Source organism: Leopardus geoffroyi, chromosome D2, assembly GCF_018350155.1.
Source record: "Leopardus geoffroyi isolate Oge1 chromosome D2, O.geoffroyi_Oge1_pat1.0, whole genome shotgun sequence".
NCBI lineage: Eukaryota > Metazoa > Chordata > Mammalia > Carnivora > Felidae > Leopardus > Leopardus geoffroyi.
In genome coordinates, this window is record NC_059334.1 from 72697934 (window position 1) to 72710869 (window position 12936).

The 12936-nt window shown below is 35.4% G+C and overlaps 1 protein-coding gene across 2 annotated transcripts in view; it reads left to right on the plus strand.

Annotated features, from left to right (window-relative positions):
• ATRNL1 (attractin like 1) overlaps nucleotides 1-12936 on the plus strand; it is a 784731-nt gene that overhangs the window by 268430 nt on the left and 503365 nt on the right. The gene's annotated exons all lie outside the window — the stretch shown is intronic.

The following is a 12936-nucleotide window of genomic DNA, read 5'->3' on the forward strand; positions in this document are numbered from 1 at the left end:
AGTTTTAGGTGATTTTGCAGATAACAGAATTCACCTTGCGTTCCGATGTTGTCATTAATATGTTACCATTTCTGTTTCTTAAATATAGTACAACTCCTTATATATTGCTAGGAAAGGCAGTCTTTTTGCCTTTGTGTTTGGTGCATTTTTTTCTACATTTGAAGAGTAACATAGCAATAGATCTTATTCTGAAAATGGAAACAAACATAGGACTTGAGTAAACTGAGCTGGATTTAATGTAATCTTTCCAATTGATTAAATTTTGAACAAATAGAATTTTGTGATAGATTTTTTTAGGGGGCGTTTTTGGTTATCACTAAAAAGCTGTGCTGATTTTTTACTAAATGATACTATCACTGGGTAGTGATTACGTGGTGGATGTATGTTTAACTTTTTAAGTAGAAAGCAAAGAGTTTTTCAAATGATTGTACCTTTTTGCATTTCCACCAGCAGTGTAAGAATTTCATTTCAGTTCTTCAAATCTTTCAATATTTCATATAGTTAGTCTTTTTAGTTTTAGTCATTCCAACAGGTGTGCAAGAGTATCTAATTCTCATTTTATTTACATTTCTTTAATGAGTGATGATATTAAGCACTTATTCATATGATTATTTGCCATATGTATATTTTATTTGGTGAAGTGTGTTTAAATCTGTTGTCCTCTTTTAAAAATTGGATTGTTATATCATTGAGTTTTCAGAGTACTTTATGTATTCCAGATGCAAATATTTTATTTGATATATGATTTACAAATTATTTTTTTTAGTTTGTGCCTTGTTTTTTCACTCTATTAGAAGTGTTTTTTTTTTTGAAGAGAAGTTTTTATTTTTTTTTGAAGATGATTTTTAATTATGATAAACTTCAATTTATCAGTTTGTTCTTTTGAGAAATCTTAGCTTGACCTAAGATCACAAAGATTTTCTCCTTTTTCTTCTAGAAGTTTTGTATTTTTATGTTTTCTACTTAAGATACAGTCTATTTTGAGTTAATATTTGTATATATACCAAGAGATGGATTTTTTTTTCTTCATGTGGATATCTAAATGTTCTAGCACTGTTTCTTTAAAGACTTTATTTTAACCAATTAATTGCTTTTGCAATTTTGTTTTTGTTTAAACTTTGTTTAAAATCAGTTGCCCATATATGTGGATAAGACTTTAAAGACTATTTCTGGAATCTCTATTGTGTTCTGTTAATTAATTTGCCTGCTTTTGTGCCAAAATAGTACTGTTACAACTACTGTAGTTTTGTAATAAGTCTTGAAATTATGTATCATTTATTTTCTGACTTCATCCTTCTATTTCAAACCTGTTTCAGACTTGACTCCATTTCTTTTGTGGTTACATGTGAATTTTAGAATCTGCTTGGTAAATTTTGCCAAAATACATACTAGAATTTGGATTGAGATTGTGTTTGACTTATAGATCAGTTTGGGGAGAATCCATTCTTAACTATAGTGAGTCTTCTGACCCATGGACCTAGTATATCTCTTTTTTAAACTTAATTATTTTTTAATTTATTCTCAGCAATATTCGTTATTTTTCACTGTGCAGATCTGTCATGGTTTTTGTTAGATTTATCTCTACATATTTTATACTTGCTGCTGTATAATTTATAATGCTGCTGTAAATATTGTTTTTTTAAAATGTGATTTTTAATTGTGTCTGATGTATACAACTACAATTGATTTTTGTGGTGATTTTTATCCTTCAGCTTTGCTAAACTTCCCTGTTAGTTCTAGAGCCTTTTTGGTAGATTCCATTATATTTTTGATGCAGACTGTAATGTGCTTTGTAATTAATAGAGTTTGATTTCTTCTTTTTTTTTCTGGCTACCTTTAATTAATTAATTATTTTTTTAATTTTTTTTTATTTTTTGCATTATTGCATTGACTATTATGTCTGGTACCATGTGACAAGATGTGATGAACATGGAAATATTCTAGTTGTGTTGTTGATTTCAGAGAGAAAAGATTCAGCCTTTCACTATTAAGTATGATGGAGGTTTTTCCTAGATGCCTTTATCAGCTAGAGGAAGTTCTCTTCTAGTCCTGCTCTGCTGAGGACTATTGTTAGAAATGGGTGTTTTGTTTATGTCATATATTTTTTCTGCATCAATTGAGATGATCACAAGGTATTTGTATTTTACTTAAAAATATATATTTTTTAATATTTTATTATTTACTTTTTTTTTTTTTTTTTTTTTTTTTTTTATAAAATTTTTTTTTTTTTTCAACGTTTATTTATTTTTGGGACAGAGAGAGACAGAGCATGAACGGGGGAGGGGCAGAGAGAGAGGGAGACACAGAATCGGAAACAGGCTCCAGGCTCTGAGCCATCAGCCCAGAGCCTGACGCGGGGCTCGAACTCACGGACCGCGAGATCGTGACCTGGCTGAAGTCGGACGCTTAACCGACTGCGCCACCCAGGCGCCCCAATTTATTATTTACTTTTTGAGAGAAAGAGAGACAGAGCATGAGCAGGGGAGGGGCAGAGAGAGAGAGAGGGAGACATAGAATCCGAAGCAGGCTCCAGGCTCTGAGCTGTCAGCACAGAGCCTGATGTGGAGCTCGAACCCACAAACTGTGAGATCATGACCTGAGCTGAAGCTGGATGCTTAACCGACTGAGCCACTCAGTCGCCCCTTGTATTTTACTTTGTTAATATAGCAGTTTTAGTTTGTAAAAGGAATAAATGCTACAACATGTAGATATACCATTTTTTTTTGTTGTTTATCAGTAGATGGGCATTGGGATTGTGTCTAGCCTTGGACTGTTATGAAAAATGTTGATATAATTCACACAGTCTTTGTGTAGATATGTAATTTTATTATCCTTGGGTAGATTCCTATAAGTGAAATTGCTGGGTCATGTGATAAACTTATGTTTGACTTTTTAAGTAACTGCCAAATGATTTTACAGTATGGCTATACACTTTTAACTTCCCGAAATTTATAAATGCTTCAGTGATTCCATATCCTCAACACTTAATACTGTTTTTTTGATTATAGCTATTGTAGAGTATATGTAGTAGTATCTTGTGTCTTTAATTTGTATTTCTCTTATGACTGATAATGTTGAGCTCCATTTCCTGTGTCCTTGTCTTGAACATGCTTTGTTAGATGTGTAAAATACTAAATTTCCTAATAATTTTGTTGCCATTTAAATAGTATCTTTTAAAATTACATTTTCAGGACATCTGGGTGGCTCAGACAGTTAAGTGTCCAACTCTTGATTTCGGCTCAGGTCATGATCTTGCTTTTCGTGAGTTTGAGCCCAGCATTGGGCTCTGCACTGACAGTACAGAGCCTGCTTGGATTCCCTCTCTTCCCCTCCCATTCTCTCTCTCTCTCTCCCTTTCTCAAAATAAATAAACTTAAATAAAATTACATTGTTTACTTATATTTGATATATAAACATTAAATTCATTTTAATACACTAATCTAATATTCATAAACTTTAATGAACTCGTTATTAGTTCTTATTGTTTACAGATTTGTTTGGTTTTTAATGCAGTTAATTATATTATATGCAAATAAAGACAGTTTTATTCCCTCTATCAAGATTTCTTCAGAGTTTTTTGATTACTGACTCAATTTCTTTGCTAGTAATCACTGTATTCAAATTTTCTATTTCTTCTTGATTCAGTTTTGGAAGGTTATATGTTTCTAGGAATGTATTTCTTCCAGGTTGTCCAATTTATTGGCTATAATTTTTCATAATATTCTGTTATAATCCTTTGTATTTCTGTGGTATTGGTTGTTATTTCTCCTCTTTCTCTTTTCTGATTTTATTTATGTGCCTTGATGAGTCTGCTAAATGTTTATTAATTTTGTTTACCTTTTCAAAGAACCAGCTCCTGATTTTTCATTGATATTTTCTGTTGTTTAGCCTTTTTAAATTTATTTCTGCTCTAATCATTTCATTTGCTTCCTTTTAGTTTTGTTTGTTCTTCTTTTTCTAGCAAAGTTAGGTTGCTTATTTGAGATTTTTTTTTTCTTGAAGTTAGCCTGTATTACTATAAACTTCCCTCTTAGGACAGCTTTTGCTGTATCCCAAAGTTTTGGATCATTGTATTTTCATTTTTATTTGTCTCTTTGTATTTCCTATTTGACTTCTTGGTTGATCCATTCATTGTTTAGTTGAATGTTGTTTAGCCTCCATGTATTTCTTTTCTATCCAGATTTTTTCTTGTGATTAATTTCTAGTCTCATACCCTTGTGTTTGGAAAGATGCATGATGTGATTTCAATATTTTTTGATTTATTGACACTTGTTTTGTGGTCTAATATGTGATCTATTCTGGATAATATTCCATGTACACTTGAAAAAATGTGTATTCTTTTTGTTTTTGTTTTTGTTTTTTTTTTTTTTTTTTGGATGGAGTGTTCTGAATATATCTATTAGGTCTTTATGGTTCAATCAATCATTCAAAGCCATTGTTACTGATTTTCTGTCTTGATGACCCATCCATTGGTGTGAGTAGGGTGTTAAAATCCCCCCACTATTATTGTGTTACTATTAATTTCTTCCTTTATTTCTGTTAATATTTGCTTCATGTATTTAAGTGCTTCCATGTTGGGTGTGTAGATATTTACAATTGGTATATCCTCTTTTTGGATTGTTCTCTCTATGAGTATGTAGTGTCCTTCTTTCTCTCTTGTTAATATTTGTTTAAAGTCTATTTTGTTCAACATAAATAGTCTTACCCCCAAAGTTAACCCACAGAGGTCCAAAGTAAAATGCATAATGATTAAGTGACAAAAAGATTTAAAAACATCAAGAAAGAACAGCTACATACAGGGGAAACCCCATAAGGCTATCAGCTGGTTTTTCAGCAGAAACTTTGCAGGCCAGAGGGAGTAGCATGGTATAGTCTAAATGTTGAAAGGAAAAAAAGCTGCAACCAAGAATGCTCTATCTATTAAAGCTGTCATTCAGAGTAGAAAGAAATTTTTCTAAACAAAAACAAAAAACAAAACAAAAACAAATAAGAGTTTCTCTAAGAAAAGCTGAAGGAGTTCATCCCCTCTAAACCATCCTTACAAGAAATATTAAAGGATATTCTTCAAGTGGAAGGAAAAGGTCATAATCTAGAGTAAGATTATGAGAGAAAATTTTACAGGTAAATATAAACCTATAATAAATGTAGTAGATCAATCACTTATGAAACCAATATGGATATTAAAGCACAGGAACTGAAAAATCAATTATATTTACAAAAACCAGTCAAGGGATTCACGAAAGAAAAAGATGTAAAGTATGATACCATATACATAAAATGTGGGGAGGGTAGTAAAAAATTAGTGTTTTTAGAATAGGTTCAAACTTAAGCAACCATCAACTTAATATAGACTGCTGTGTGCATAAGATGTTACATGTGAACTTAATGGTAACCACAAGTCAAAACCTATAATAGATACACAGAAAGTAAAGGGAAAGGAATCCAAGCATAACACTAAAGAAAACTTTAAACCATAGGGAAGAGAGTAAGACAAGAGGTGAACAGAGAAGAAGACAAAAACAATCATAAAACAAGTAACAAATTGGCAATAAGTACATCCTTATTAATAATTACTTTAAATGGAAATGGACCAAATGCTCCAGTCAAGACATAGGGTGACTAAATGGATAAAAAAGAAAGGCCCGTCTTTATGTTGCTTACAAGAGACTTAATTCAGACCTAAAGACACATAAAAATTGAATGTGAAGGGGTGGAAAAACATTTACTATGAAAATGTAAGCAAAAGAAAGCTCCGCTGACAATACTTATATCTTTAAAGTTTTTTTAACCCCTTACTGGGACACTTGTGATCTCCAAGTGCTGAGTCAACGTGATGGTAGTAGACAGGACCATCAAGTAGAGAGTTTGAAATAATTTATGGAACATTTCCTTTAGCAAGTTAAGAAAGTTATCCACATTAGTGTTCTATAAGATTTTATTATGAACAACTTTTTCCTTTACCTTATTATGTGTGAAGTTGTATTAGTAAGTTTCCTAATGTTAAATATCTTTTAATTCTGGGATACACCAAACATAGGCATGGAATATTGTTTTTTGGAACACTGCTAAATATTAGTTGTTCATATTCTATTTAGGATTATTTTCAGTATAAATGAATACAGACTACCGTTGTACTTTTTTTTTCTAATGAAATGATGTTTGACTGTAAGGTTTGACTGTAATATCCATTTTTGTATTGTGTAATTATGGTAATAGCTTTTAAAAATGAATTTGAGTAGATTGATGACCCCTTTTAAAACAGAAATAGTTAAATATTAAGTGAACTTTAAAGGTTGGCTGAATTCAAAGAAAATTTTGGGGTCTGGTCATTTAGTAATTTCCTTTTTATATACTTTTTAATTGTTATTGTTTCTTTAAAAAGTTCTTAATGTTTATTTATTTGAGAAAGAGAGAAAGAGAGCCGGGAGGGGGGGCAAAGAGAGAGGGAGACACAGAATCCGAAGCAGGTTCCAGGCTCCGAGCTGTCAGCACAGAGCCTGACACGGGGCCCGATCTCGTGAACTCTGAGATCATGACCTGAGCTGAAGTCAGCCACTCAACTGATTGAGCCACCCAGGTGCCCCTAATTGTTATTGTTTCTTATTAACATTATTTTCCACATAGTTCTTAGCAGACACTGATGATCAGTGTTTAGATTGTAATTGATTAGGTGTTGCAAAAGTGTTATTTCAATACCTTCTTTATTTCTTGATTGGAAAACTTCTCTAAAAATAAATTTCCTCTCATCAGTTATTTGGTTACTCATTGATACAGTTCATATAGGAAATGCATGATAAATGTAATATTAGTTGTTTTTACTTACCAGTTTTCAAAGTAAAGAATTATTCAGTATCTCTCAAACATGACGAGGTTTCTTTTCATGATAAACTTATGGACTCATACATATTTAATATGTTTAAATCCATTTTCAATTATTAACCTTGCTGATGCTCAAATTGGTTTTTATGACTAAGATAATTTTTCTTCTAGATCAATGCTATCCAATATAAATATAATATGAACCATATATGTAATTTAAAAAAATTTAATGCTTATTTATTTTGAGAGAGAGAGAGTGTGTGTGTGCAAGGCAGGGGAGGGGCAGGGAGAGAGGGAGACAGAAGATCCAAAGAGGGCTCTGTGCTGACTAAAGAGAGGCCGATGTGGAGCTCAAACTCACCAACTGGAAGATCATGACCTGAGCTGAAGTCAGTCTCTTAATTGACTGAGCCACCCAGGAGCCCCTTAAATTTTCTAGTAGCTACATTAAAAAAAGTTAAAGGAAACAGGTGAAATTAATTTTTTTAAGTGTATTCATTTTGAGAGAGAGGATGCGTGTGTTGGACGAGCAGAGAGAGAGGGGAGAGAGAGAATCCCAAGCAGGCTCTGTGCTGTCAGTTCAGAGCCCCACTCGGGGCTCACTCTCACCAACCATGAGACTATGACCTGAGTCGAAATCAAGAGTAGGATGCTTAACCAACAGAGTCACTGAGGCACCCCCAGGTAAAATGAATTTTAATAGTCTACTTTATTTAACTCAGCATATCTGAGATGTCAGTTTAACATGTACCAGTATAAAAATCATCAATGAGTTTTTTGTCTTTAGTGTTTTTTCAAACTACGTCTGAAATACAATTTGAATTCTATAATTATAGCAGTCTCAATTCAAATCAGTCACATTTCAATTACTCAATAGCCACATGTGAATAGTGGTCACCAAGTATTGGATAGCTCATCTTTAGGTTATGTAGGATTCTAACTTTCTTAAAAATGTAAAAGGTGGGGCACCTGGGTGGCCCGGTCGGTTAAGCGTCCGACTTCGGCTCAGGTCACGATCTCACGGTCCGTGAGTTCGAGCCCCGCGTCGGGCTCTGTGCTGACAGCTCAGAGCCTGGAGCCCATTTCAGATTCTGTGTCTCCCTCTCTCTCTGCCCCTCCCCTGTTCATACTCGGTCTTTCTCTGTCTCAAAAATAAAATAAAACGTTAAAAAAAAAAATTAAAAAAAATGTAAAAGGAATAGTCATAAACCACTAGATGGCAGCCTTGTCACTTGTTAGAAGACCCTTAAAGCTTAATAACATTTGAAAGAAATGGTGTTTAAAGAAAAGGTCAGTAGTTCTTGTAATAGTGTTAATGGAAACTATACTGATTTTAAAGATCAGAGTGAAATTTGAAATGCAGGCCCACACTGTGGCTTAAAGCAATTGAGTGCAATGTGGTGTTAACCTAATTGAAAGTAATATACCAGCAGTTGTATCCTTTAGACAGTCTTAGTAGGTTTGTTTGTTTGTTTATTTATTTATTTATTTATTTATTTATTTATTTATTTAAAGTTTATTTATTTTTGACAGAGAGAGAGAGAGAGAGATAGAGAGAGAGAGAGAGGGAGAATATGAACAGGAGTGGGGCAGACAGAGGTGGAGAGAGAGAATCCGAAGCAGGCTCTGTACTTTCTGCGTAATGCCCATCACTGGGGCCCGATCTCCCCATGAGATCTTGACCTGAGCTGAAATCAAGAGTAGGATGCTCAACTGACTGAGCCACCTGGGTGCCCCTGCTCTTTTTTTTTTAACACTTTATTTTTGAGAGAGAGAGAGAGCAAGAGAGAGCAGGTGCGCATATATGTAAGTAAGGGAGAGGTAAAGAGAGAGGGACTGAGAGAATCCCAAGCAGGCTCCATGCCCAGTGGGGAGCTCCACATGTGACTGGATATCACGGCCATGAGATCATGACCTGAGTGGGAAATCTAGAGTTGGACACTTAATCGACTGAGCCACTCAGGTGCTCAACCCCGGTCTCTCATGTGACAGGTGTGGATATTTGCCACTCTACTAAGGAGGAAGACCTTAGTTTTTTGTTTTTGTTTTTTTTTTTTTTTAAAGTTCAGTTTAAAACGAAAAGTATTTTGGCTTATTTCACCTTTTAATTTTTGAAAAATTACTGTTTTATTTTGAATTCTGTTGCTCTTTAGAGTTCAGGATACAATTTTGTGATGATAATAATACATTCTCTCTTTTAAAAGGAGTAAGGGATTTAATTACTGTCACATTCAGTGCTTGCTTCTGCCATTCATCACATCTTATGTTAGTTTATATTACTAAAAAAATTAAATATGTATCCATTTATACCACTGTAAACTCTGTAGGTTATTATTGATATATTTTGTGTTTATTAGTGTTTATGTTTTGTACTGAAAGATTAGTTATAAGCATATTATTTAAGGATTTGAATTTTTTCTTTTGTTTGATATATGAGAGATATTTCTAATAAATGTTAGTATAGCTTTAAATTATGAGTATCAATCTCCATTTAATTTTCTAAAATGCTATGTCATACAAACAATGAAATTAAATCTTGAATTAACCTTATACTTAACATGATTATTTTGTGTTTTGTTCTAAAATGGGAATAAAGGAATTTTCCCATTTTAAATTAAATATAATGTATTTTGTTAGTGTTTTCTATAACTTTTTAGCCATTGATCAATAGATCAATACACCAAACAGCTATTTCAGTAGGATCTAGCTGGTCCATCTGCAAATAGGGAAGTGACCTAGATAAACACAGAGAATCTAAATTCTTTCATTTCACAGATTGAAGACATGATGGATTGAGAATTATCAGAGAAAACATAAATTAACCACATGGTTGGATTTTAACCTTTATTCTGTGATTCATCAGTGTTTCTGTTAAATTTCTTTAAGCTTATATCCCAGTAATTTTTAGATGTTTATTTCAGAATTATTTAATATTTTAACGTATTTTAAAATGAAGTGCAGTATAGCACAATCATGAAAAAGTTAAAAAAAGCTGATGAGAAATTTTTCTATTCAATTAATCTAGAAGAGAGATGAAAAATGTATTTGGCAAATATTTTGTAATGAAACTGTTAAATTTTCTAGTTATGTAAATAATACAGACTCACTGTAGAAATAATTAAAGTTTAAGGAATCAACAAAAATGCCTGAAAAGCTGCCACCAGCGCTCCCAAGGGGAGTTGTGCAGCCTGTGCCCTCTGCAAAGGTTCCTAGCTACAAGAGAGAGTGGGCGCTGATATCCTGTACTTATCTTTCTTACTAAGCCATGTAACCCGGTGTGGGGCTCTGTCTGCCTTAAGCAAGGGTTAATAGCTCCTTATTTATAAAGATGCTGAATGGGCAAATGAAGGCACTGCATGCCTTTCTAAATACATCATGTCATGAGAATGTACATAAAAGCTTATAATGTATATAATATTATGGCAAACAACTTTTTTCTCACTGATATCTACCTCATTATTTAGCACTATTTATTAAATAAAACAGTTTTTGTCCAAACTGGAAAACAACCACCTGACTTTAAAATAATGATATCACCAGTTAACATTTATTAAGCATTTACTGTGCCAGGCTAGTGTAAGCTTTTTATATTTATTAGCTTTTTTAATCTTCAAATGAGAAGGGCATGCTAGTTATCAACATTTTTTGTTTGAGGGAACAGAGGTAGAGAGAGTTTATTTTTATAAAATCACAGAGCCAGGAAATGACAAAGCCAGTTTCCATCCAGCATTCTGGGTCTGTAGTCCATACTCTTGATCATGGTAATAAAACTAGAGCAACGAAAATTAGTAATCAAATTATCTCACATGTTTTTATATGAATAAAATAGAACAATCTACTGAAGGAAATAAAAAGAGGATCTAAACATTTAAAAATCTATACTGTCTTTTTAAATAAGAAGTATTCATTTGAAAATATCATATTTAACCAAATTGATTTTGGTTAAGTATGAATTTCCAATTAGAATTTTATTCAGTTCAGTTCTTTGAAGTATATACATTAAAATTAATTACCTTAAATTTTATTTTAAATAATACACTTTTAGAATACACAGTGAAATTATGAAAAAGAAAAATAGTGAGAAATGCCCACTTGATAGTTCCAGACATAATATAACTTTAACAGTACTGGTTCCCATATTGGCATAGGAATCGGTGAACAAAGTCGAGTCCAGGATTAGATTCCTGAACATTGGGCAGTTTTTATGGCAGTAATGTTATTTTTATAAAAGTTCTTAATGGCTCAATCTGTTTGTTTGTTTTTTTTTTTTCAACGTTTATTTATTTTTGGGACAGAGAGAGACAGAGCATGAACGGGGGAGGGGCAGAGAGAGAGGGAGACACAGAATCGGAAACAGGCTCCAGGCTCTGAGCCATCAGCCCAGAGCCCGACGCGGGGCTCGAACTCACGGACCGCGAGATCGTGACCTGGCTGAAGTCGGACACTTAACCGACTGCGCCACCCAGGCGCCCCACAATCTGTTTGTTTTTAATTATCCTAAACTTTAGATCATCCTAAACCTTAGATCATGGCTTTTGCATTTACCATTTTTTCTGCCTCAGATACTTTAGCCACTATTCCACTCCTACCTAAGATGGACTCACAATAACCATTTTTCCCCTCATCCTAACACACAGTATGAAATTATCTCACTTGTTTAATTGTTTATGTAAACATAGGTTTTCTTTATTCAATAGAATGTTAGTGTGTGGGCTTAGGACCTTCTCTTGTTGGAACCCATACTTATGAAACTCTGTATCTTTTAGGCAGGCTTTAACTAAATACATAATGATAGAACACATATAAATTATCAACACATAAGTGAATATGCATATATTGTGGCTATATAGGCAACTATTTTTATTTGACCAAAAGTGTTTGGAGATCATGTTGTAGGTAATCAAGTAAAAGTGGCTTTACATTTATTTATTGACTTTTTTAGTTTTTAAGTTTATTTATTTACTTTGAGAGAGAGAGATAAAGTGTGTGCACAGCTCGAGTGAGCCAGGAGGGGAAGAGAGAGAGAGAGAATCCCAAGCAGGCTCTGTGCTGTCAGCACAGAGCCTGACACAGGGCTCAATCCCACCAGCTGTGAGATCATGATGTGAGCTGAAGTCAAGAGTCAGACGCTTTAACCAACCGAGTCCCCCAGGTGTCCCTAATTTACATTAATTTTTAAATGTATTTACATAAAGAGAGAGGAGGGAAGATAGCGGCGTAGGAGGACGCTGGGCTCACCGCGCGTCCTGCTGATCACTTAGATTCCACCTACACCTGCCTAAATAACCCAGAAAACCACCAGAGGATTAGCAGAGCGGAGTTGCTGGAGCCAAGCGCAGACGAGAGGCCCACGGAAGAGGGTAGGAAGGGCGGCGAGGCGGTGCGCGCTCCACGGACTGGTGGGAGGGAGCCAGGGCGGAGGGGCGGGTCGCCGGCCAAGCAGAGCCCCCGAGTCTGACGGGCAAAAGCAGAGGGGCCTGACGGACTGTGTTCCGACAGCAAGTGCGACTTAGCGTCTGGGAGGTCATAAGTTAACAGCTCTGCTCAGAAAGCGGGAAGGCTGGAGGACAAAGGGAGGGAGAGCTGCTGAGCCCCCAGACGACAGAGTTCAGATTCGTGGGGAACAAAGGCGCTCGCCAGCGCCATCTCCCCCGCCCATCCCCCAGCCAAAATCCCAAAGAGAACCAGTTCCTGCCAGGGAACTTCCTCGCTCCGCGCAAACACCCAACTCTGTGCTTCTGCGGAGCCAAACCTCCGGCAGCGGATCTGACTCCCTCCCGCTGCCACAGGGCCCCTCCTGAAGTGGATCACCTAAGGAGAAGCGAGCTAAGCCTGCCCCTCCTGCCCCTGTGCACCTTGCCTACCCACCCCAGCTAATACGCCAGATCCCCAGCATCACAAGCCTGGCAGTGTGCAAGTAGCCCAGACGGGCCACGCCACCCCACAGTGAATCCCGCCCCTAGGAGAGGGGAAGAGAAGGCACACACAAGTCTGACTGTGGCCCCAGTGGTGGGCTGGGGGCAGACATCAGGTCTGACTGCGACTCCGCCCACCAACTCCAGTTATACACCACAGCACAGGGGAAGTGCCCTGCAGGTCCTCACCACACCAGGGACT